We start from the raw sequence: 27,352 nt of genomic DNA on the forward strand, positions 1-27,352 counted from the left end.
CCAAGATTGTGACTTTCCTGTTGTACACGATCCATTATCTCGACAAGCTCCTGTACACTACTGGCTACAAGTGTGGTATCGTAATGTATAATCTTCACATCCGTATTGACGAATTCCACAATTATAAATAGGAAATGAATTTCACCTTATCAATACTTGTTTATTATAATTATTATACTACAGTACCGGGTTTCGACCCCCAGTCTTGGGTCATTCTCAACTGAACAATGCATTTACATATAGTACATCAAGCAACGATTGATATTACTTTGTCTGGGGAATGCCATATGATAACAAATGTTTAAATATGTCCAAGTGGGACATGTCAAATCGGGAACTGATATGTGTGACACTGTAAGTATATGTCTATAATAACATTCTTTAAACTTAAAATTGGTTTGTACAACACTAACTTAACTTAAAGTTAACTTGTAAGTATGTGTGACTAAAAAAAACCATGTATAAGAACGCTTCTTGCACATAAACGTTCGGATCTTGCGTATTGCTCAGTTCATTGGTTGATTTCTGTATTTGAGTCTTTTGTCATAGTTGTGTATTTGGTTGATGCTTTTGAGCTGAAATAATATGATTTGCTTGTAAAATTATCCTATTATTTATATAAAAGATTTTTGTCTTCATATATGTGCATAGAATAGAACGCTTTTTGAAATTTAAAAAGTTCCAGGCGTGTAGATACAAGTGGGATAAAAATATATATGTACAGCTCTGCTGTGTGTTGAATCTTGTTGTTTTATGTTAAAATCAAATCATTTTGTCCTGTGACATTTATAAAATTTGAGTGGCATTAGACCCAAGGTAGCTCCTTTCCCATCTGTAGCTGTGCGCTGTGAGTGATATTTTATATTGGCGGAATGTCTAAGGATTGTGTGTGCTTATTTAAATATGTACTTACTATTGTTGGTGGTGTGCTTCAGTTGCGTTTGGTATGAGAGCTCTCTGTGTACTGCTTCGTGTTCGTATTGGGCTCACACCGCCTGCTATGAGGGGAAGGGGCAGAGGGATAGTTGCTGTTGTAGGGGTGTGTCGTTTGGTAGTTCTCACTCATACTCAATCTTATCTTCCACAGATAATCATAACACCAACGCACAGCTAAGAAGAAATGCAAAATCAAGTAAGTTTGTTTTCAGCACATTAAATATTACATAATGTAGTCCTGGAAGATTTAATTCATTAGTAGGTCTGTTCGTTATGTAAATGAATTGCTTTATATTATATTATAATGGAGACTAAATATTCATTCCATTCCAGATCCCACTACTCTGCAGATTCAAATTCCAAATCATATGATCAGCATAAGTCAGTATGTGTTATTTCACAGATTCTAAATTAAGTTTATGATCGTATGCCATAAAACGTTCTAATTTTCTTACATTTTGCTTTATTGCTTATTTTGGTAGGTATTGGTGATGGAAGCTGTGAAAATGGTGCTCCGAAATTCCAGCCAAATGATAAATCTTCACCTAGGTCTTCAGGCACCTCTAGAGACAGTGAAAGTATGCACGTTGCATTGCACTAATTTTCAGTATAAGGTCATCTAATTGCATGCTATTACTTCAAATATTACTCAGAATGTTCTAGATGTATATTATTTTGGTTTTTAGGTCCACCTATCCTTCCTCCTACTAACAAAGAATCCAAAGAAAATGATTCTGATTACACCCCTGAAACATTGGCTGAGCTATTCAGTGCACCAGAAGGTGAAGAAGAAATTTGTGATCGAGATAAGAATTATTTGGGAATTTTAAGTGAATCAGGAAAAAGGAAGAAGAAATCATGCATGGAAACAACATAAAAATAAGAAACTAAGAATGGAAGGCAAACCATACCTAGGTTACAGAAGGACAAAAGGAAGGGAAAGTCATACAAGATGTCAAGAGAAACGAAAGGAAGCAGGGACCTACTTGCACTTCAAATATGCGTGAAAAGTCGAAATTGAGGGAGTGCAACAACATTAAAGATGAAGAAAGAAAAGTGGTATTTAAAAAAGTCTTCGGAGACCATGTGTTGGGATCAGCGTAAACTGTACGTTACTGGGCTCGTAGATTTCATCCCCAAAAAATAACCATGTGCAGGAGAATCAAGATGCAGTGGTACGTTGGTCTATTACATTCATATCAATTTCAAGAAGAAACAACTTTGCAAAAAAAAAAAAGAATGTTTTTAAACACATTCAGAATTGAGTGGACTGTTAGGTACTCGAAAGGGCAAGCTTCGGAGAGTGGAACCATTCCTCGTGCTGAGAAAAACCATCCATTAGGCAATCATAGCAAGAAGAGTGGAGTACATGAATTTTTGGAAAAATTGTCGAAATTACCGTCTTCTCTACTGCAGGAGTCATCAAAAGTATATATGGACCCTGTAATTCAGTCAGTAAGTCATCTGTATGAACTATACAAAGAGAGTTGCAAAGGAACGAATAATGAGACTGTCAATAGGTACACCTTCGATACCATTCTCTCTGACTTGGAACATAGGATTGTTCAGGCCAAGAAAAGATGAATTTGACCTGTGTTAGCTACAGAGCTGGCAATATGAATGAGTATGATTATTTAAAACATATCACTATGAAGGACAAAGCCAGAAATGAGAAAATGAAGGACAAAAAGGATGCAGAAGCTGAAGCATGTGCAGTATTCACCGTGGACCGTCAGGCAGTAAAGGTAGCTCCATTTCTTGATGATGATGATTATTGTTTAAAGGGGCCTAACATCGAAGGTCATCGGCCCCGGCTCCATTTCTGAAGGCTAGCACATTATATTACAAAACAAAGCTTACAGTACATAACTTAGGAACCCATGATGTAACGTTATTGATTCGATGAAAGTCAAGCTGAGCTGGTGGCTTCAGTCTATGCCTCTTGCATAATCAATACAATAAGCAAGCGGCTGGAAAAGTCACTAGTTCCTATCATCTTGTGTTCCGACGGATGCACTTACCAAAATCAGAACTTAGTGATCTCTGACACTTCGTTAAAGCTAGCGAAGAAAACTGGGGTTGTGATTTTGCAGAAATTCCTAGAAAAGGGTCGCACCCAAATGGAATGTGACTCAGTCCATAGTGCAATTAAATCTAAGATAAAGGACCGTGAAATCACACTTCCCAGCTAATATGCGTCAGTGTCGTAAGAAGCACGAGGAAAACCCCAACCATACAATGCAGTTTATCTCGACGGCTCATTCTTCACCAATTATGCCGTAAAAGATCCATAGTTTTACGATTCCATTCGTACCGGACGAAAAGAGTATGGACCAGCTGTTGCGGATCATAGTTATTAAGTACGATCCGACACAAGTTATTTTCCACAAATGGGATTTTGTGAAGATGCCAAGGAGACCTAGACCAGTAAGTGAACAAGAGCTTCCAAAACTACCAAGAGCGCTTAAAGATCAAGAATACAAAATGGTATACTCATCAGCAACTAAAAAATGTAGGCCTAATTCCTAGAGACTGTCACTTCTATTACGACAACATTCCACACTCGTAAGAATGAATACAAGGTATTAATTGTGATTGATGATCATAGTTGATGTGGACCAATTTGGTTACTATAAAATCAAGGATGTTGGACTTTTGTACTTTAAGGTTATATTTTAAATTTAATGGTAAAAAATTGGAATAAAAATCATTTAAACAATTAGATTTTATAAATTTTATTATGGAATCCCATAACACGTAACTCACTGCTTTATGAAAATTTAACTTATCCAATACCACTAACTGACGCTATGGATTAAAAAAAAAATTAATAGCACTATCCAGTGATGTGTTTACATCTTAATATATAAAAAAATATTCTGTTATTTCGTATTATTTTGGAAATAAACTTTTTTTTTTTGTCTCCTGTAAATTTTGAGTTTTGTCAGTTACGCTGTATTGATTCTTAAGGGAGGATGTGCAGTTTCCAGCTTTTGGAACATAAGTCTCTTAATCTCCTCTTGTCTTCTCACCACTTCTCACTTTTCACTGTTGCCCACTCCTCTTCTCTTCTCTGTACACACTTTTCCACTCGTTTAATCCACCTGTCTCTTGGTCGTTTTCCTTTTATCTCCATTTCGTGCAACACGTGGGTATCCTTTCCTGTGTCATTCTCTTCATGTTTCCATACCATATTCTCATCTTATCCATTCTTGTCTCCTATCCTACTTCATAGAAAGTTCATTCACTTGCCTGTTTCCTAGTCTAGCATAACAAACTGTAACCAGTTTCCAGTGGTTACACGATAAACAGTGTCAAATTACACGGCACTTTAAAACCTTAACACACAATAAAACATCAGATGAACTGCGCCAATACAAACAAACATCAGGTTGGGCAACGTGACGACTATAATAAAGGAATGTGGAGCGGGTCTGGGAAACCTACCAGGGCCATTGGGATACGAAGGTTGTGGGTTTCCCAAAAATCAACGGTGATCCCTTGATTCAAGATATTATTTCCAAAATAAACAAAGAAATTCGGAACAAAATCCACTTATCCCACCAATCCACTTACACTATTTCCAAAATACAAATGTAGGCCAAGAGGTTAACTAAAGACATCTCAATATACTGCAACTTCTACAATACAATTTTGAGGGTAAGAGGAAACACAGGGTACAAATACAATAGTTAAATGAAAGTTAACGTGCTTGGTAAGGCATCTGAGAAATTGAGTGGCGAGTCTGGGCGAGTAGGGCAAACTCCTATGTGAAAGTGCAAGCGAACATTAAATGTAAAATTAAGGCGGAACTGAAACCAACAGTGCTTACCCCAAGGTAGCCCATCTTGGGAGCGAGGATTCGCCGACATGCGTCTGATCGCTGGACTGACGAGAGAATGAAAGACCACGAAATCTCGCCTCACTCTCCTAAAACGCAAGGCTGGCCCCAGTGTGATTACTGAGTGATCAGTTGGAGCACAGGAGCTTTCTTATCACCACCCATATCCACCAATCAAAACTCTTTATCGAGTCATGTTTTCACAATATTCCAGAACATGGGCAGACACTAATCGTGAACTTTCCGTCTTCCAGAATCAATAAAGATATGCTTCTAGAATCGACAGGGGCCAACACACCGTTTCAAAAGTCCGCATCACAAAGTTCTGGAACGTTAAAAATATCACTTAACCATAATAATAATAAAGGGAATACAAATAAAATATTCTACAATAATATTTTACACCATACAGTAAACATTCTTACAAAGAAATTCTTCACAGGTCTCATCCTTCCTCCCCCCCGAAAATCAAGCTATGCTTGACAATTGCCATAAGATTACTGTGGGGGAGGGGGGGGGTTCGTTGATCACACCTGGAAACTTGCACACCATAGCACAGATTTGTATAACATAATGGCATTCACAAACTGTTTTCACGTATATAGTGCACTGATAGTTCTCGGAAGTTCGACAGTCATCTTACTACAATTAAAATTGAAATAATTGATAAGGAGATTCCACCTATTCAATACCAAAGAATAAGAAATGTCGTGAATTACATTCACGTTTAATAATAATTAGAAATGGTACCGGTTTCGACCCTAGTCCAGGTCATCATCAGCCGATTAAGAAATGGAAAACAATGCATAGGATCAGTAGAAGAGGCAATATGAAAAGGAAATGAACGGGGGTAGACACTGTAAAACTTAGAAGAAGTAAAATACAAGTCATTCAAAAGAAAAACAGTGCGCAATTCTCTTAGCGGCAGCAAGGCACACGCAGTGCTAGGCAAAGTCCCACAATGATTACGAATAGCGGAGAACTGTTCAAAGCCAGTTATTTAAACACTGTCAGGCATAAAGTCACATCACAATCGAACACATACGAAGGTCCATATTCGTGTAGGAGTTGAAGACGAGCAGATTCATTGAAGCAACTTGCCAGCTCCTGGTAATCAGCGCGACACATTCAATATCAGGCACTGTGGTTTCAAACGCCAAAGTAAAATGGAGAATAGCTTGACGATCCAGTTATTTTCCTTGGTTGCGGGAAAGTAAGTATATAGATAAATATAATAATTGAGTAAGTAATTGTGCTCCTATAGAATTCTTAGAACAGTTGACGTGAAAAAACATCTTGCTGACAAACATAATTTTCTTCAAGTTGAATTTCCAATAAATAAAAAAAAAAACTTTCACTACACCAGAAGTCCATTCAGTAACTTGTGGTACTTTACCGGGTTACATATAAATACATATAAATGTCAAAAAGTGATAAGCATACTACAGTTCAAAAATGCATTTGCCAACATTCCAAAATTGCTTTGACCATTTTAACTCTGTCCACAGAAAAGGATGTATACTCATTCCTTCTACCAAATGTCAGTAATTCAGAGCCCATTCACTTTCTTGTAAGAAGGCGTCCACTGCTTCCTTCATAGCAAAGTTTTGGAATAATTAGATCTTGCATCAGTTTTCACACTAATCATAGGATCAAAGTTGTGCAACTTGACTTGACGTGGCTGCCGACACGGCCGTTTGCCAACAGCCTCCATTCAAGTTCAGTCCAAACCAGGTCGCTAGGTAAGTTTGCAGCGCAGCCCAGCTCTATCTTGAACCAACCGTTAATGGGCAGAGGGGTGAAATGCAGTCCAGCCAGACTGCCTCCATTGGGACACATTGCCACTGGATTGCGGTGCCGGATGGTAGCGCCCAAGTCATACAGTGTGCCTCTCAACTTGGCACGTTAGGTTGCCATCAGACAAAGTTGGTCACTGCAGCCACGGCAACATAAACCAACATGCAGCAGACAGGGTTATACTCGAGGCAAGCTACCCTGCCGGACTAGATCTTGGAGACAAAACTGTTTTCAAAGGAGGGTTTGTGTTCTCTTTAATTTACTGACTAGCATAGAGTTACCCAACTGGTGGCTCAACGAATTTCATGTGGAGACCCCCTTCCACACTGGGGACATTAGGGCACCTAGCCCTGGGGCAAGCACTATCCACTATCCATACATTTTAGAGAAGATTAATGTGGGGTGAAAGAAAATAGAACTACAGGAGTTTACCTGGAGCCCAAAATGTTATGCGAATAAATTCCAATCAGTGACCCTAAACTAAAACCTACCTAACTTATACAAACCCATTACACTAAGGTAGATAAATGCTAGAGGATACCTAACGTAATTACACACAATTACAATTTCTATTACTAAATTACTCTAATCACGTATGAATTAGGGAACAGATATAACTAATACGTGCTGGCCAGCATCTAAAATATAAAATACCTTGCAACCAAATCTACATGGTCCTGAAAAACGGAATTTACCCCTCCCTATGCAACTTAAGGTACCTTTATCTGAGATAGGTGAACTCTGCTGATCCTTTTCCTTTCGGGATCACTCACCAGTAATGACTCTGGGGTAAGGAACTTTAAGATGGTGCAGGGACCTCGAAATCTGGGCGCCAACTTACTGATAACATGGTGGTTGTAATTACGCTGAACTTTAGTGTAATAAACTTTCAAGTTTTTTCACGCACGGTGCCAATTAGCTCGGATCTTTTCTGGGCTGGCGTCAACAGGCAGATGATCATTAATTGACCACAGATTTGACAGTGGAAAATTTGGGGTAAAGGCCAACGTTAACGAAGCAGTAGTTTGCTTGTGACTTTCATAGAAGGGAGTGTTAAAAGGCAAACAACAACCAGTTTAGTGATGAATCCCACTTAGAGTGGTCAGCAGAGTGATAAGCGATGAGAGCAGATCGAAGATTACGATTCACTCTTTCAGCATAATTTGGCCTCGGGTAATACGGGATAGTGGTTGCATGAACAACGGCTAGATCAAAACAGAAATTCCGGAGCAGGTCAGAGGTAAAAGCTGTTGCATTATCACTTACCAAAAATTGACAGGGTCCAAATAAAGCAAAGATCTGTTTCAAGCACGTGATGGTGGTGTTGGTATTAGCCATACGAGTTGGGAACAGCGACATAAAACACAAAAATGCGTCAACACACACAAGTATGAAACGATGGACAGTCCATGATCTCGAAAGGTCTAGTGTAGTCGATGAACAATCTCTCCATTGGACGAGAAGCTTGCTCGGAAGAAAACAGACCTAGCCGAGTATTAGGAGCGGGTTTACTGATGTTGCAAGTTTTACAAGATTTAATAAGGGTACGGATTTCGCTATCCATGGATTTAAAATGAAGTGTTTATGAATTTTCTCTCTAGTTTTGAAAACGCCAAGATGACCCCCCACTGGAGTTTCATGAAAATACTTTAAGAGAGCTGAAACTATGTTAGCTGGGACGACAATTTTGGGGTCTCTGCGACCGCGAGCATGACAACACAAGGCACCATTCTTAACTCTTAAGGCGGGTACTCACTAGGAGGCTGCAACATGCAATGCAACGGTTGCTGCAACCATATTTTACTAATGAGTACGCCTTGAGCTTCGTTGCTGCAACCGTTCGCAGTGAGGCGCGCTGTGATCCATCTGGTTGTCGGTATTCCGGCCAACACAAAGCGGCGTGCAGTGTGTTCGTTGACGTGTTCCAGGCACATTTCGTAGGCGGGACATGCAGAGGTCATGGAGTGGACTGAGGAATCCTGTCTAAATTAATAGAATTATATCGCAATTCTACATTATTATGGGACCCTTCAGTGAAGTGCCAAATGATTTCAATATCAATGAAGTCTCATACAAAAAAAAAAAGTTTGATGAAGTAAAATTAAATGAACCTTACCTCTATGTGATGTGATCTTTTAATTCGCTGATGATTTCTTGACACACTTGTGGTACAAATTTACTTATGACTACCGGGTGAGTTGGCCATGCAGTTAGGGGTGCGCAGCTGTATACTTGCATCCGGGAGATAGTGGGTTCGAACCCCACTGTCGGCAGCCCTGAAGATGATTTTGCATGGTTTTTCATTTTCACACCAGGAAAATGCTAGGGGCTGTACCTCAATTAAGGCCACGGCCGCTTCCTTCCCAGTCCTAGCCCTTTCCTGTCCCATCGTCGCCATAAGACCTATCTGTGTCGGTGCGACGTAAAGCAAAAAAAAAAAACCTTATGACTTGCTTGGATATTCTGAGGAGATATACTGCAAGCTGGTGAAACTGTCACCGGTGGCTAAAAATCTCAAAGTAAGTGCCAATTTATCTTGAACAGATATAGCTTTTCTAAATTTCGTGTCCCTTGTTTATTTTCGGTTCAACCAAATTTAATAAATACTCGAAATCGGTCGGTGATATATAAGTGAAATTCTTACACTTATCTCTTGCGATTTCAAATCCAGAAGCAAATTGGAATTAGCTTTACCTTTGTAAGAGTCACCTTGCCACCAACGATGGGGATGTTTATAGTCCTCGATTAGGTAATGCAGCAGAATATACACAGCATTTATGAGGAGTATACTGAACAACATTGTTGCATGTCACAACGAACGCTGTGGAACTACTGGTGTTCGCATTGAGGTTTGACGAACGTTCACATTATACAAGGTTGCAGCAACTGTTGCGTTGCATGTTGCAGCATCCTAGTGAGTACCCGCCTTTATACACTGGTGAAACTGTGTGGTATTGCTTAAAACACTCACCGTGCCGATCTGACGGTTCTGTGTTCAGATGACTGTATTAGTACCTTAATGGACTCCATGATGTCAGGAAAAGACAGCAATAGTAAGCTTTTGGATTTAGTTTACACTTTTCTCGAGAGATAGACACACTGAGCTTATCTGTTTGGAACAAATAAAGTTATCAAACCGCGTATGTTTACTGCATGGTGAGTTGAAGTGTGCTGCTTGGGAGCACAGTCTCCTTCAAGCTTTAAAATACGCGTTTTCCTTTGTTTTATTGTTTCCATTTTAATAGTAGTTTATTGTTTATTATATTTTGTTTATATTCAACATTTATCGGTTTTCATAAGTGAAGTTTAGTTTAACATTTTAGTCCGACTCATTGGCTGAATGGTCATTCGGTTTCGAGGGCCCGGATTTGATTCACGGCCAGGTCGGGGATTTTAATCACCTTTGATTAATTCTTTTGACCTGGTGACTGGCTGTTTATGTTTGTCCCAACACTTTCCTCTTCATATTCAGACAGCACACTACACTACAAACCACCACAGAAACGCGATAGTGATTACATCCCTCCATGTAGGGTTGGCGTTAGCAAGGGCATCTGGTCATAAAAGAACCAAATCCACATGGGTGACACATTTCGCACCCGTGACCCCACAAGTGTGTAAAACGCTGTAGATGAAGAAGAAGAAGAGTGATTCGGATTTTACAGGTAGTGATGATAGGAGAATGTTTTCCAAAAAATAAATGCTGACTCCAGAAGGTACGTGTACAGTTCTTTACGTCAGGTGCTATAAGTCATGACTAAATAAGAATACCAAAAAAAAAAAGATATATTATACAGAATTAAACGCTCTTTGTTAGAGTATGACTGAACAACATCACTAAAGAACAGATTACTTTTTTAGTATTTGAAAACCGATTTTTATTTTTTGTAATATATTTTCTAATTTACAATTTTTTTTGTAGTAAAATATGCCATGAATAATTTTGGGATATTTTTTTCCTAAAACTATATTGAATAGTGTACTATTTTTTTTTCAATTTTGCATCTGAGGATTTCTTTACACGGCAATTTTTTACATTTTAACATGCGTAATCATGAAAAATGGTCTGAGTGTTTTGGGCTTGACTGGTGAAAATAGCCTGTGAGGAAAAGGGTTAAGGACATAATGCTTAACATGTTCACTGGACTAAATCCTGTCAATAATAGCTTTAATTCAGCGTCGTCCTCCTGATGTTTAGTTATATTTTTAAAAAGGAAGGGAGAGTCAGTGAGAAATACATTCACAAAGGCCGATACTTGTTCTGCAGGCTCTGATTAAGGATCAGAGCTGCTTGGATAGAACATCCTACTGAGGCCATCAGCCACGACGTTTTCAGTGTCACGAATGTGACGAGCTTCAAATTGGAAGGCTGAGATGTATACTGCCCAATGCGCAAGACGACCGGTCCTTCTTGGCTTGGCCAGTACCTTACTCAACGCCTGATCATCATTTTCAAGATTGAAAGGCAGATGTTCCAGGTGCATTCTGAACTGTTCTAAAGAGAAGACAACAGCTAAGGCTTTCAACTCATAAATGGAATAGTTTCATTCAGCAGGATTCAGAGCACGAGAAGCATAACAAATGGGACGACAACCCTCTTCAAATTCCTGAAGGAGAACACCAGATATGCCTGTAGAAGAGGCATCAGTCTGAAGGATGAAGCTTTTAGAAAAGTCTGGCATAGTAGCCAGTACAGGAGCGTTACATCAGTGTGGAAGATGAAGCGTTTAGAAAAGTCTGGCATAGCCAGTACAGGAGCGTTACTTAAAGCGGATTTCAAGTCGCAAAAGGCTTCGGGTTGGGCATCACCCCACACAAATTTGGCATCCTTTCTTCTCAAGGCATTTAATGGAGCTGCCCGTTTGGCAAAATTGGGAATGAATTTACGAAAAATATTAACCATGCCAGTAAATCTGGCTAAAGCCTTGACGTCTTTCGGCGTGGCTAATTTTGGATGGCGGCAGTGCGAGACTGATCAATAGAGACACCCTTCCCCAATACAGTATGGCCTAAGAAGGACATTTGGGGTTGTGCGAAGGAAACCTTGCTAGCCTTAAGGGTTAGACCTGCTTCATGCAGTCTTTCAAGGACTTGGGTGAGATAGACAAGGTGTTCCTCAAAGGTTTCACTGAAAATTACCAAACCGTCAAGGTAATTATACACAAACTTGAATTTAATGTGTGACATAACATTATCCAGTAACCCAGTAAGGACAGCAGCACCCGTCGACCGCCCGAATGGAACCCTTTCAAATTCATAGAGGTTTCAATCAGTAGCAAAAGCAGTGAGGTGCTTGGATTCCTCGGCAAGAGGTATCCGGTAATATGCCTGATTTAAATCAAAGGTGGTAACAATTTTGGCATTAGCAAACCAAGAGAAGAGTGTAAATCAGGAAGGGGAACAGATTGGAGGACCACTTTACGGTTCAACATCTGATGGTCAACTACGGGACGATAACCACCTTGCGGTTTAGGAACAAGAAACATGGAAGAATAAGCTGACTTAGAAGGGCGTATCACTCCGTCTGCGAGCATTTGGTCAATAATAGCCTTAAGAGCTTTCATTTTGGGAGGCGACAGCCGATACAGAGGTGAGCGAACAGGTATGTTATCCGACTTCAGTTTTGCACTCTAAAATATTGGTGACTCCTAACTTGTCAGTACAGACATCAGAAAACTTATTGCATAGTTTCCTAAGTTGGTTGGCCTGATCATCGGATAAATGATTAAAATCAAAGGCTTTGGGTTCGCCCCTATCTTCAGGAAAAGCATTGACGTGACAAGGCAGAATAGGGGAGTGATCACACAGCTGAAAGGTTCTTGCAGAAAATTTAAAACAGAATCTGTTGAACTGTAGGTCCAAAATCATGCCAGTTTTGGCGATAAAATTTGCACCCAAAATGAACTGATAAGATAAATCTTTTGCTACTAGTACTGGCATTTTCCATGTGAAATTACGGACTCTTATCTTGACATCTAGGGATCCTAAAATGTTCAACGAGTTGGAATTAGCAGTATGGTAGTTTAAGGACACGGGTTCTAATGTAGGTAACTTGCAAACAGTTTTCATCAAATCATACCAGTTCTCACTCATCAATGTGATACTACTTCCAGAATCTATCAATGCACAGAGACAGGTTCACTATTTACCTCTAAACATAAGTAGGGTAATTTACAAGAAGGAATGGAAGAAATCCCACAAGATTGCAGAAAATTGACACTAGTCTCAGACCAGGACCAATCATCAGCCTCAGAATTAGGTAAAACATCCTTCAATGTACAGCTATGACAGACAAAACAAGAAGCCACACCTTGGGGTTTACCATCAGAAATACTGAGCTCGATAGCTGCAGTCGCTTAAGTGCGGCAGGTATCCAGTATTCGGGAGATAGTGGGTTCGAACCCCACTGTCGGCAGCCCTGAAGATGGTTTTTCATGGTTTCCCATTTTCACAGCAGGCAAATGCTGGGGCTGCACCTTAATTAGGCCACGGCCCTTTCCTTCCCAGTCCTAGCCCTTTCCTGTCCCATGGTCGCCATAAGACCTATTTGTGTCAGTGCGACGTAAAGCCAGTAGCAAAAAAAAAAAAGAAAAAGAAATCTGAAATGGTGGTTAGTCATCTAGAATTACTATTGCCTGGAGGTCCAGAACCTGAAGTATTACATGGGCACTGCCTAGAGAAGTGCCTATTTGACCCACAGTATTGGTGGAAGAGGCTCTACCCATGCGGGTTTTGTATTGCTTAAGGCCACAACTTTAGGACAGTTCCACTGGAAATGATCAATGGAGCCACAATTAAAACATGCACAAGATTTACGCGGCTTGAAGCAGGTGAAGGGGAGGTTTTAGTATCCTGAGGGGAAGACATGCTCATCCTAATGCAATGCGTAGCTGGTCGGCATATCGAACACCTTGTGCAGAAACAGTGACAGTTTCCAACTGAGCAAAAGTTGTTGGTCACAGTGAAAGAGCGAGATATGACCTGTAGTTTGGGGCAAGACCTTCAATAATGCTGGCAACCATTTGAGACCCAGAATAGTGGATCATAAAAATCCTAGCATGGAGCTTAAAGTCCTGAATATATTCAGATAACGACTCGTTCAAATGCTGCACTCTGAAATAGTACCTTAATTAAGGCCATGGCCCCTTGCCTAATGAAGACAAGGCGCAAGAAGGAATGAAAAATTCAAGCATATGTGTGAAACTGATCTACAGTCCATCTTTCCGAAATGGCTCGAACGATATGCTCAGAAAGATCTCCAGATACATGCAGATATAGGATTTGAAACACGTGATCGTTCTGAGATTGTACACAATTGCCAGATCCTTAAACTCGATTAAAAACCGAAGGAAAGAAATAACCTTGTCGACTGATTTAGCCGAAAATTTAGAGACTCCCTTAAACACAGAAGTCAACGGGTGAGGTAGGTGGTAGAATCACCAGTTGCCACAGGGAAATTAGTAGAGATGCCGACATGCGAAGAAGATACATTACATGAATCACTTGTCCACAAAGCAGAAGGTCCCAGGTGAGCATTACTCACATCTGACTCCTGAATAATACTAGCACTAGTGACCACAGTGCATGCATGAGAAGCTACAGGTGCAGAACCAGAGTTAACACTTTCACACGATTCAGAAGGGGTAGACACTTGAACCTCAAAACTAGTGTTAGGCAACTCATTCCCTTCAATCAAGCCTGTGATTTTGTCCAATATTCTTGAAAACTGTACTAATAAGTATTCACACTCCTGCCGCTCCTTTGCCGGCAATTTAAGAGACAACAGATCCCTAATTCTGTCCAGGTAATGTAATAAGTGTGCCTTAACCAGCACTGATTGGCTTTACGAGGGCTCAGAAGCACTGAAAGACGCAAGAATGGCCTTAATTTCTATCAATTTACCTCTAATCACGGCCAAAGACTCACAACTCAGGAATTCAGTTTGCGGATATGAAGTTCGTAAATTAATTCTTTCTCAAATGGAAAGGATTAAGAACAGCACAAGCCATCCTGACAGGTAGAAACTAAATTTTAAGGTGATATACGAATTTCAGACCTTAAGCTTTTTTTAGGTTAGGTGCGATCACCGTTCACTTTTCTTTCGTCCGCAATCAATCACTTGCTCGGCTACCAATATGTAACCGGTTTCCAGTGGTTACACAATACACAGTTAAGAAAAGGGGAAAAAATCAAATTACACGGCACTTTAAAACCTTAACACACAATAAAACATCAGATGAACTGTGCCAATACAAACAAACATCAGGTTGGGCAACGTGACGACTATAATAAAGGAATGTGGAGCGGGTCTGGGAAACCTACCAGGGCCATTGGGACACGAAGATTGCGGGTTTCCAAAAACATCAACGGTGATCCCTTGATTCAAGATATGATTTCCAAAATAAACATTACAAAGAAATTCGGAACAATATCCACTTATCCCACCAATCCACTTACACTATTTCCAAAATACAAATGTGGGCCAAGAGGTTAACTAAAGACATCTCAATATACTGCAACTTCTACAATACAATTTTGAGGGTAAGAGGAAACACAGGATACAAATACAATATTTAAATGAAAGTTAACATGCTTGGTAAGGCATCTGAGAAATTGAGTGGCGAGTCTGGGTGAGTAGGGCAAACTCCTATGTGAAAATGCAAGCGAACATTAAATGTAAAATTAAGGTGGAACTGAAACCAACAGTGCTCACCCCAAGGTAGCCCATCTCGGGAGCGAGGATTCGCCGACATGCGTCTGATCGCTGGATTGACGAGAGAACGAAAGACCACTAAATCTCGCCTCACTCTCTTAAAAGGCAAGGCTGGCCCCGGTGTGATTTCCGAGTGACCAATCAGAGCGCAGGAGGTTTCCTATCGTCATCCAGATCCACCAATCAAAATTCTTCGCGATGTTTTCACAATATTCTAGAACATTGGCAGACACTAATCGCAAACTTTCCATCTTTCAGAATTAGTAAAGACATGCTTCTAGAATTGACAGGGGCCAACACACCCAGTTCGAAAAGTCTGCATCACAAAGTTTCTAGAACATTACAAATTATCACATAATAATAATTTACAATCTAGTAATTACTTAGGTAGATAAAGGGAATACAAATAAAATATTCTACAATAATATTTTACACCATACAGGTTAGGTAGATAAAGGAAATACAAATAAAATATTCTACAATAATATTTTACACTGTACAGTAAATTCTTTTCATTTTTTGGGCATCTAATCAGGACACCAAAGAGCAGGATCATCAGGAGAATAATAAAAAAATTATAGAATAGTAAGTGCAACATTAAGTGGATTACAGATATCAAGGAAGATATGGATGAACTACAAATTACAGTGGAAGACCTAAGAAACAGAAACAACCAACAAAATCAGGAAACTCGCAGACAAGCAAACCAGAATCAACAAACGGACAATAGGAAGGGTGATTTCCGATGAAGAAAGAAGGATAAGATCAGAGAGAATAAAGAAGTACTGGGCTGACAGGAAACTGAAAACTTCTTTGTATAAAGTTGGCTAGAGTGGTTCAATGAAGGCCATAAAATGTAAATAATAAAATAAAAACATTCTTTCAAAGAGATTCTTCACAGGTCTCACAAACGAACACTCCAATAATTAGAACCACAGCAAGCAACCACAGTGTCGGTCACTAAAACTACCAGTGAATTTTGCGTCACTCCCAGTATGCGATGATATCAAGGTGAGAGAAGTCACAACATATAAAACAAAGAAGCGTGGGAATACAGGCAGAAGCAAGGTCATAAGGACCAAGCACAGATAACAAAGTTACAGAACATGTCATTATTTTAAAATTCAAGAAGAATTTAATAACTAAATAATAAATGGTGGGCAGATAAGAAAACAATATTATAAATTAAACTACAAGAAACCACCTTGAATTAAGAAAACCCTGAATATAAATCTATTGTTTTAATTGTTTATTTATTTAGCATTATACTTTTGAGAATGAATTACACATAGTTACTAATGTATACTTACTTGATTACTGAACATCATAATAGTGTGTATTTAAGAAACAGGTGTACCATTTAATTTGTAACCTTGAAAACTGGGCGAGTTGGCCGTGCGGTTAGGGGCGCACGGCTGTGAGCTTTCATCCGGGAGATCGTGGGTTCGAATCCCACTGTCGGCAGCCCTGAAGATGGTTTTTCGTGGTTTCCCATTTTCACACCATGCATGCGGCCGCTTCCTTCCCATTCCTAGGCCTTTCCGTCCCATCTGTGACGGTGTGACGTAAAGCCACTAACAAAAAAAAAAAAAAAGAAAAAAAAACCCTGAAAAAGGGAAGGGTACCCTTGAATATTAACAGGCGAACAGAGAAGTGTATTTAAAACTAATAATCCAAGCCAATGGTAAATTAAAAAAAAAAACCACCATCACAAACAGGGTAAAATTAAATAATCTTAAAATGTGAAGGCAACTGATAAACAGGAAATCCATAAAACATATATCGTGGCACAAATTAACATAAACTCAAGTTAAAATAGTTAAATACTGTGAAATTCGCAGAAAAATAACTAAGTAAAAGAAAGGCATTACTGAGCTGAGACCATGTTCCACACGACAACCACCACAGCAGTATAACAGTAAGAAGTTCATAATCACAGTGACGTATTACATCATAGGGAAAACAATGACATCAATGGTCTCAAGACGTGACATAATAATAACAATGCTCAAAATGAATACCGGTACTTATGCCAGAAATGAAGATAACATACACCCTACCGGGTGAGTTGGACGTGCAGCTGTGAACTCGCATCCGGGAGATAGTGGGTTTGAACCCCACTGTCGGCAGCCCTGAAAATGGTTTTCCATGATTTCCCATTTTCACACCAGGCAAATGCTGGGGCTGTACCTTAAGGTCACGGCCGCTTCCTTCTCATTCCTAGGCCTTTCCTGTCCCATCGTCGCCATAAGACCTATCTGTGTCGGTGCAACGTAAAACGACTAGAAATAAATAACATTTCTTGATGGTTACAGTACTTTTGCATCCATCTCTTGGCACAGGCCAGAGCAAAGTGTAGCTTCCACTGAAGTCCCAGTCTCATCCATGGCTGTGACAATATGGAAGCTGCTGGGGTGTGGGTGGTGCTGATTAATGACATTCAGAGCACAACCAGTGTGTCTGAGTGTCATGAAAGGTGTTGCTCATAGGGTTAGTTGTGCTACAATAGCACTGTCTGGCCCAGTGAGGAAAGCAATGGCAAACAACTTCACTCCTCATCTTGCCTATTACGCCTCATTTTGGTACTGCCATTGGTTTTTGTGGTTTCCCTATAACTGCATAGCCTTTGGTGATGCTATTTGAGGATCCAACCAGCCTCTGGGCTGATGACCCAACATACACCCTACATATTTCTGTGTTCGATTGAATTGTTAAATTTAAAATCTGCTCAAGGAATGATTTTTGCACTTGCCACAGCTCCTAAACAATTACATACAAATGCTTGGCATGGCAAATTATTGTTCATACAAAGATTCTGTTGAAATTGTTATTTGTAAAGGACCATAGGATGCCTTATGTTCACTACACAGGTTTACAAATACTTTGATCATAAACCCAGGTTTAAACATGTTATGATACAAAGACATTATTATAATGATATATTCTGCATCAATGGGTCACATACGACCATGCTTAATCAACATTTGTTGAGCTTTCCTCTTTACCCAATAGTTCATTTTCATCCATTGTTGTAATTTCTGTTCCTCCAGCCAGGTACATCGTGTTCGTTTCTTCTCATTTTTCTCAAATTTCCTTGTGTGACCGATGTCCCAATTGCATTTTTATCCTGCAGATTTGGTGATCTTAGTTCAGTGAGGTCTTTCTGTACTTGCTTATACCATTTTGATATCGTACGTTTGATTTGCGGAAATTTGTATATTCGATAAGTAAGTCTTTCCCTGAAGAAGGGAATTATATACCTTCTTGAAACATTGATTAGTATTGACAAGACAGATTCTTTATGTCCTATTTATTAAGTGCAGGAGGTTTATCAAAATTGAATTTGTCGCAGTCTCATTGTATCAGTAAGTTTAGATATTCTTAAATATATTTCCGAGTTGGGTTTGGGGCAATGTATTCCATTTTTCTTTTGCCCCCTGAGATTTTTCTCGTGATTTTTCTTTCTTTAATGTCTAATATTGTTCCATTAAATTTTGATGATGCAAGTTGAGCATTTCTGAAGCATGAAGAGCTTCAGGTTTGTTCACTGTTAAGTAATGACTAATCTTACTGTTCCAGGACAAGCATTTTTTGTTATAAATCTTCTTCTTCAATCAGTCAATCAATCAATCAATCAATCAATCAATCAATCAATCAATCAATCAATCAATACTGATCTGCATTTAGGGCCGTCGCCCAGGTGGCAGATTCCCTATCTATTGTTTCCTAGCCTTTACTTAAATGATTTCAAAGAAATTGGAAATTTATTGAACATCTCCCTTGGTAAGTTATTCCAATCCCTAACTCCCCTTCATATAAACAAATATTTGCCCCAACTTGTCCTCTTGAATTCCAACTTTATCTTCATATTGTGATCTTTCCTACTTTTAAAGACACTACTCAAATTTATTTGTCTACTAATGTCATTCCACGCCATCTCTCCGCTGACAGCTCAGAACATACCACCTAGTACAATTTATGAAGTTCTTTCTTACATACCACTTAGTCGAGCAGCTCGCCTTCTTTCTCCCATGTTTTCCCAGCCCAAACTTTGCAACATTTTTGTAGCTCTGCTCTTTTGTCGTAAATCACCCAGAACAAATCGTGCTGCTTTTCTTTAGATTTTTCCAGTTCATTTTTCCTATACACTGGAACCATACTCTAGTTGGGGTCTTACCAGAGAGTTATATGACCTCTCCTTTACATCCTTACTACAACCCGAAACACCCTCATAACCATGTGCGGAGATCTGTACCCTTTATTTACAATCCCATTTATGTGATTACCCCAATGAAGATCTTTCCTGCTTTATCTTGCTGGAAACCTTCTTTTATAAACAGGGGCTACTATAGCAACTCTCCATTCTTTAGTATAGCTGCTTCATGCAAACAATAATCAGATAAGTACTTCAGATACTGTATCCCAACCCATTGTCTTTAGTATATCCTTAGAAATCTTATCAATCCAGCTGATTTTCTAGTTTTGTACTTTTGTACCATATTGTAAATTACATTGTCATCATATGTAAATTTTAATATTTCTTTAGCATTAGTCACCTCCTCTATCTGGCCATTATCCTTGTAACCAGCAATGTTTACATACTGCTGACTGAATTATTATTCTTCTTCTTCTCCTTCTTCGTGTTAAATTTGTTTCAATCCGTGTATTCAGGAAGCCAACGTACTGAACAGTTCCAAAAATAGTTTTCATGGATAAATTCTTCACTTTCTACTGAATTGAGTTAATTAAGGTGCAGGAGATGGCTCCCAGAATATTAATTATTCAGTTGAAGAATGGCGACATCTTTGATTTTAGTTACTCCTTGAAGAACGCACAGTTCCTTTATGAGAATATGCTTTATTGAATTGAAGCCTTTACAAGGCAGTAGATCACGTACCATGCTGCGATGTACTATCCAAGTAATTCACCTTAATGGTCTTATAGAAGCATTCCGTTTAGAGTCACCTAGACAGCCATAAATACAAAATATGCACACACACACACACACACACACACACACACACACACACACACACACACACACACACACACACACACACACACACACACACACTACGCAGCATATCAGAAGAGAAAATGTAAAACAACGTAGTTGCTTTTCATCGTCCTTCCTAGCTAGAAGGCATCCATCTTGACAGACAATAGCTGTACCAATCCCCCTTGTTCCTGTAGTGAGAGAGCATGGAGATAAACTCAATCATAAGCAGAAATCACCATGCAGTGGAAGCCTAAGAATAGTTTATCCAAAAAAATAGAATAAAAAGGAAAAAATACATGTTACCCAGTGGATCCAACCGGATCAGACAGAAATAGTCTGGAGCTGAAGCTGAGCCTCATGCCAAAGAGAACAAGCAAATGAGGCAATTACATCGATAACATAAACAAAAATTAAAATAAAATGAATGTTTTATTCATAATCATAGAATGAAAATGTGTTTATGACTCTCATAAGAAAAATATTAAAGACAATAATATTGTAGGACATTACTAACATCATCTTCTCCCAAGGTTCGACATAGCCAAGACCAAACAACCATTCTCGTCTAATAGTTTTATGTAATACATTACATGATATTTTAGGCCCATGGTATTCTGTTTATGAAGAATATTTGATAGGTTTGGACCAATTAAATGTGGACCTTTTCTTTTCTACTGATGTAACTTATAGTCAAAAGATAAAAATTTCCTTTTTTACTTTCACCACAAACACAGTAGAATCCTTTTTTTAAGAATTTCCAAGGAAACCTCAAGGACCAAAAAAAAAGAGAGAAAATAAAGCCGCTGACGAGACAGGGGCAGAGGGTTATAACTCGTAAGCAAAAAAGGATAAATTGACTTGGAAATTGATCACTCGTAAATTTACTTGTTGCCATAGCTACCTCAAAAGGACAAAAAGGGAAATATACACGGGAATAAAGCAAAATTCAAATTGCGAAATGTGCCAAACGTAGTAAAGCAAAAGGTGCACAAACCAAAGTGAATCAGATAGTGATATACACCCTCACTCCACTGACCAAAAATATCAAATTCAATGACCGAAACGGCAGTATGGTGACAAAACATACCAAGTCGGTCACCACGATGAGTAAAATCAAGCAAATATTCATAATATTCAAAAAGCGAACATTAATCAGTGATCTCCTAATCAGCCGGGTGGCAGGAATGAGTAACAGGGCGGGGAATATGATAAAATCTCGGTTTATCCTACTCAGGGCATTAACAGTAATATCAGACAGGTAAACTTGAACTGCAAAATTGTGTTATAACGAACAAGGCATAAGAGTAATTTGAACTAGAGTTCTTCTGCTCATTCATAATCTTGTAATTCCGGGGCTTATCACTTTGTTGCTGCTGGATGCCATACGGATTTGTAACATCATGTGGAATCGAGTGCTCGTATATGATTCCATGCTAATCCATAAACCGCTCGCACACAACACTATGTGATAGTCAAGCTAAACATTTAACCTCCGATGTAATTGATGCAATTCTTTTTTTATTTCTGTTTGTTTTATGTCACACCGACACAGATAGATCTTATGGTGACGATGGGATGGCCAGGAGTGTGAAGGAAACGGCCATGGCTTTAATTGAGGTTTAGCCCCAGAATTTGCCTGGTGTGAAAATCGGAAACCACGGAAAGCCATCTTCATTGCTGCCAACGGTAGGGTTTGAACCCACTATCTCCCGGATGCAAGCTCACAGCTGTGCGGCCCTAATCGCACGGCTAACTCGCCCGGTGATGCATTTTGGTGCCAGTAATGAAGATTATTAAATAAACATTTTTACAATATTTACATTTTAATTTGGAGCACCAATGACTCAAATATGTATTAAAATTATGTAACTAGCATGTATCTAGGTTATGTTTGCCAGGCGGTCTGTAAAATCGGCAGGGTAGTGTGCCCATTAAAAAGGTTTCAGGGACAACACTGCATAATGCAAGGCACGCTATGAGAGGTCTTTCACCAATCATCATCAATCCATAGCCAAAGACTAATTGAATCACCACAATAACACATTAAAATCAGACCTCTTGCACGAGAAAATATCGCCACCACACAGATATATAAAGTATGGTCCCAGGACACACACACACACATCAAAATAACAGGATATATACCTTCGATAACTCCCATAATCACAAGGGAAATAAAACGACTCATACAAAAATAAACAAGACGAAAATCTGGCTAGAACCAGCCAACAAGAGATAAATACTAATAAATCATAAAGCACAAGATAGCTATGATAAACCTATCAATAATAAAATATTCTGAAGTCAAAACATCAGGTAATAGTAACGTTAAGATAACATTGCCTTGAGACGTTGCAGGAGATAAAATAATATGCAACACCAGAAATAGGTGACTGCTCAGATAGAACATATTTGAATCATGAAAGTATCATCAGTAAGTTAAGGAAACGGGGCGAATACACATAGCCTCCATTTTTTAAAATAAGCAATTCCAGAGAGTCAAGCCAAGGAAAACCAAAGGTCAAAGCAAGAAAGAAATAGATTCCTAATCTCATTTTGTTCTGTATTGAAGATAACAGTAAGTAAAATTCTTTCAAGAATAAAATTTACTGTGGCCACCTATTCATTAACCCATTATCAGCCAATGTCCCATTTATGGGATGCAAGTATGTTACTATTTTTTAAACACTTCTTACAAAGTTAGGGGTATTTTTTCTGTCCTGTTGGTCAAACTGTTTGATGTTGCACTAGAAAACAAAGCATTATGTTTAGTTTCACACTCTTCCACCACGAGTGTTTTATCTACATGTGTTCTTGTTAGGTTCTGCAACTGATCTTTGAAGCTGAGCATATTTCCTCAAAGTGAATTTCTGAAGCTCATTCCGGTATCAGCGCTATAGTTATAAGTTTCCAGAGTGCAAATGGTGCATGAGCTGCCCGTTATTATTATATAGGTAAGAATCACATGTGTTTCTTCACGCCGTCCCATTTTTGGGACATTGGCATAAAGGAGTAGCACTTACATTGGTTCATTGTTGAATGCTTCATCACCTACAGTGCTGCATTTCTCTAATTTTAGTACATTATATTAGCATAGAGAATATTTATTCAATAAATGTATTCTTGCTTTTATAGTACAACACTTCGCGTTACTTCTTGTGTTCTAGGCAAATACAATGTCATATACTACACGCCTGACAGTTTCAGAGATAAGAAGCTATCTTGAAGAGCTGGAAAATGATTCTCAGGAAGTGGATGATATCGGAGTAATAATTTTACCACCTGATCCTGACGAAACTGATGAGGAGGATGTGGTAGAGAATGAACTTTTGAACACTGAAATACGTGATGTAGCAGGGACACTAGAAGTATTTCGTATCGATGCGAATACAAAGGAAACGGAAATACAGTTAGATGATCTACCACCGCCTTCTGCAGCAAAAAAGCAGTCTAAAAGGCAGAAAACATGCCGTTTAACTGAGATGACATCCAACTGTAAGCCCACGGATCAAACAGAACATACTCAAAGTGTAGCTACACCCAGGTGGGAAATATGTCAACCAGAATACTCTATAGAAAGCTGCTCACCAATAGAATTTGGTCATATTATTGATTGTTTACATGGAAAGTCTGTTGCTGATGTATTTGAAAAATTTTTCTTTGATGCGTTTGGATGTTTACAAACAAGAATTCGCTCCACAAAGTGGTGGTGGCCTCGTTTTACCCAAATGTTGGATATTTCAGTAGTAAATACTTGGAGAGCATACCAAACCGCCAATGAAGAAGGTAATGTATCTCTGCTGTATGTACGAAGGAAGATAGCGCTAGTGTATCTTTCTAAATCATCAGGTTCAATGCCCATATGCAGAGGTCCTCAAAGCAGCAAACTCCTAGGAGGCAGAGTGAGCACTGAAGTCAGGTTCCATTCAGGAAATCATTTCATTACACCGATTGCAACTCGGAGAAGATGCGGACATTGCAAGAAGAAGACGACAAGGTTTGTGTATGTTGCAATGTGCCACTGCACGATAAATGCTTTGTTCCATTCCACACCCGATGAACGTTAGCTCCCATAAATTTCAGTGCCTAACTCATGTTGCACATTTCATTGGAGCCGAAGGGTTATTTCTTGTGGCAGAATTTTGCGTTGTGACCAATTTTCTGCGATGGTGTGAAAATCCTTCTCAACTTTTTGTACATCCTATGGTTATAAAATTCATCAGTGAATAAGATGTAGAGTCATAAAATTTGTAAATGTGTTGTGAAGCAATAAATGAGTGCATATAGTAACTGTTATTTTGCATAAATAAAATAGTGTAACCTTCTGCTATCATAAGTTGCCAATATCCCAAAATTGGGATGCCCCTTAATTTCAGGATCTTGCATCAAAATATAATAAAATCCCATTTTCTCACTTATTCTTGCCCCAAACATTTAAATAAAGACAATTATAGGGTAAAATTCAGTTTGAATTAGATTTGGTAGGTAATGGGTTAATAGGGCCAAATAAGGAACCAACTATCATTTCACAAGTCTGATGAAGCCATTATTGGTCGAGATACAGCAGCTCCAGGCCAATATGCTCTCATCCGCACAAAAATATTTGCAGAAACCATAAAACTGGCTCAAGTTAAATGTCGAGTTGCACTGCCCAGCAGTTACATAGTGGTACATGTACATCAATTGCTGGGTAATGGTACAGCAAAAATTGTTAAGGACAATTTAGAAGTCTTATGGCAATGATGTTAATTCACTCAAAGAATTATATCTCCATACTAGTCACGGCTCTCTGCCTCTTTACCCATGTTTCTGCTGCATGCTCCTTTGCTTCTCTGAGGGACATACCTGCTCTCAACCGAGCTTCTGACACTTTTCAGGAATGCTCCTGCTTGTCTTTCATGCTCTATTATTTCCTTATCATTTCTTCCGCTTTCCTCTATGATACTTCCAAGCATTATCCCTCTCCTTCCTTCTAGTTGTGATCACAATCTCGCTCCTTTTTGGCATTAAATTTCATTACAAGTAACCAATCTCATTTTGTTTCGTATTGAAGATAACAGTAAGTAAAATTCTTTCAAGAATAAAATTTACTGTGTCCACCTATTCAATACAATTATATTCTGTAGTGATTAAATCTTACATGTATTACAAACACTAATTAGGAACATGTTTCGCCCTAGTTTGGGCCACTTCAGCCTAATAATAATAATAATAAAAATAATCTTAAGGTCAAGTCTTTAAACCTATTAAACATTAGAACTTAAAACTAAATAAAATGGTTTTATGTTAAAAATTTTTTACAAAACGTTGTGCTTTAGGTGGTATTTACATAGTTTACAATGTGTACATTAATTAAAACCCAGAATTTGTGACAAGGAAGCAATTAAAATTATCTTACAATGACTAGAAATTGTCCAAAGCGTAAATTGGAAGTTCCAATTGCTTCTTGTCTCCTTGCATCTTTTTGTTGTATTACTTCTGCCACAAACTTCCTGAACCTTTCCCATTTCTCCACCCCTGCCTTTGTATCATCTGACCAGGCGAGTTTCCCATGTAGTTAGGGGCGCACAGCTGAGAGCTTGTTTCCTAGAGATAGTAGGTTCGAACCCCATGTCGGCAGTCCTAAATGTGGTTTTCTGTGGTTTCCCATTTTCACACCAGGCAAATGCTGGGGCCACACTTTAATTAAGGCCACGGCTGCTTCCATCTCACTCCTAGGCCTTTCCTGTCCTGTCATTGCCATAAGACCTATCTGTGTTGGTGCAGTGTAAAACATACTGTAGAAAAAAGGAAAATGTGTCATCTGTTGGTAAGTTTAATCTTAACTTTTCCTTCAGTTTCCATATTTTGATTCATCTTACTTGATTCTCTGCCCTCTTTCTTTCCTTCATTGTCCTCAGTCTGTGGTCACTATCTAGGGCCTCAGATGATATTACCCTTATATCTGTAACATTCCTCTTCATTTCAGTCATAGATCATGTAACCCACAGTCACTGCTGTATCACGTTATCTATAGTTTTCTCTCTTCTTGAACCATGAGTTCCCAACCATTATCCCATTTCGTTTGCGCAAATCCAGTAGCTACCGTATTTACTCGTGTATTAGACACCCCTGGCTTTTCGAGATGAAGAAAATGAAAAAAATAAATCTCGCATATAAGAGACCCCAACGATATTCGTCAGAGAAGAACAGTGATTCCGCTTCGAAGTGGGTACAAGTCTTATTGCAGCTCTGATGACATCGCACAAATTTGTGAATAGTTTCGTCCGTACGACCTACGCAATGAAAATCATCAAATCCATGCGGTACATCTGTGTTTCGTAGTTAAGAAATGTCCGCCTCCGTAGTGTAGGTCTGCTGAAGCTCTGATGACGTCGCACAAGTAGGTGAATAGGCCTAGCTTCATGTCCGACCCGTGCATTGCAAGCATGCATCAGTCATGCTATATGTCTTTGTTTTGTAGTTAATAATCCGCCAGCGTAATGGTTAGCACAATTAGTTGCTGTTCTCGGGAGTCTGACTTTGATTCCCAGTACCATACTGCCAGAGATTTACGAATGGCAGGAAGGTTGATATGCGGTAAAAGCGGTACATGTAACTCCCCTCCACTGGGGGTGTGTCTAAAAAGAGCTGTACCACCTCGGGATGAGGAAACGAGTTTACTTTAGTTGAGAAATATTTGCGGTTGTTGCTATTTATACATCAGGCGAGATCATTAACAGAGTGGTCGTTTAATATCTCGTAATTAAAATTGAAATAATAAATAAAGAGGTCCAACCTATTCAATACAAAAGAATAAGAAATGCAGTGATTACATTCTTATTTAGTAATAACTAGAAGTGGTATCGGTTTCGGCCCTAGTCCAGGTCATCATCAGCCGATTAAAACATGAAAAACAATGCATAGGAAAAAGAAAATAAAAGATCAAGTTCACTCCGGATCAGTAGAAGAGGTGATATAAAAATGACGGGGGGTAAACACTGTAAAATTCAGAAGAAGTAAAATGTAAGTCACTTAAAAGAAACAGTGCGTAATTTTCTGAACAGCAGTATGGTTAGGCAAAGTC

General features: G+C 38.9%; 1 protein-coding gene and 1 long non-coding RNA gene across 2 annotated transcripts in view; both read left to right on the forward strand.

The window, feature by feature from the left end:
* Positions 1 to 27,352, forward strand: part of LOC136857496 (HCLS1-associated protein X-1) — a 330,999-nt gene that overhangs the window by 9,610 nt on the left and 294,037 nt on the right. The window lies entirely within an intron of this gene.
* On the forward strand, positions 1,032 to 3,647 carry LOC136857497 (uncharacterized). Its single transcript, XR_010858543.2, has 4 exons — positions 1,032 to 1,132; positions 1,270 to 1,321; positions 1,419 to 1,514; positions 1,623 to 3,647. It is a non-coding gene; the product is annotated as an uncharacterized lncRNA (long non-coding RNA).

This window comes from Anabrus simplex, chromosome 1, assembly GCF_040414725.1.
Source record: "Anabrus simplex isolate iqAnaSimp1 chromosome 1, ASM4041472v1, whole genome shotgun sequence".
NCBI lineage: Eukaryota > Metazoa > Arthropoda > Insecta > Orthoptera > Tettigoniidae > Anabrus > Anabrus simplex.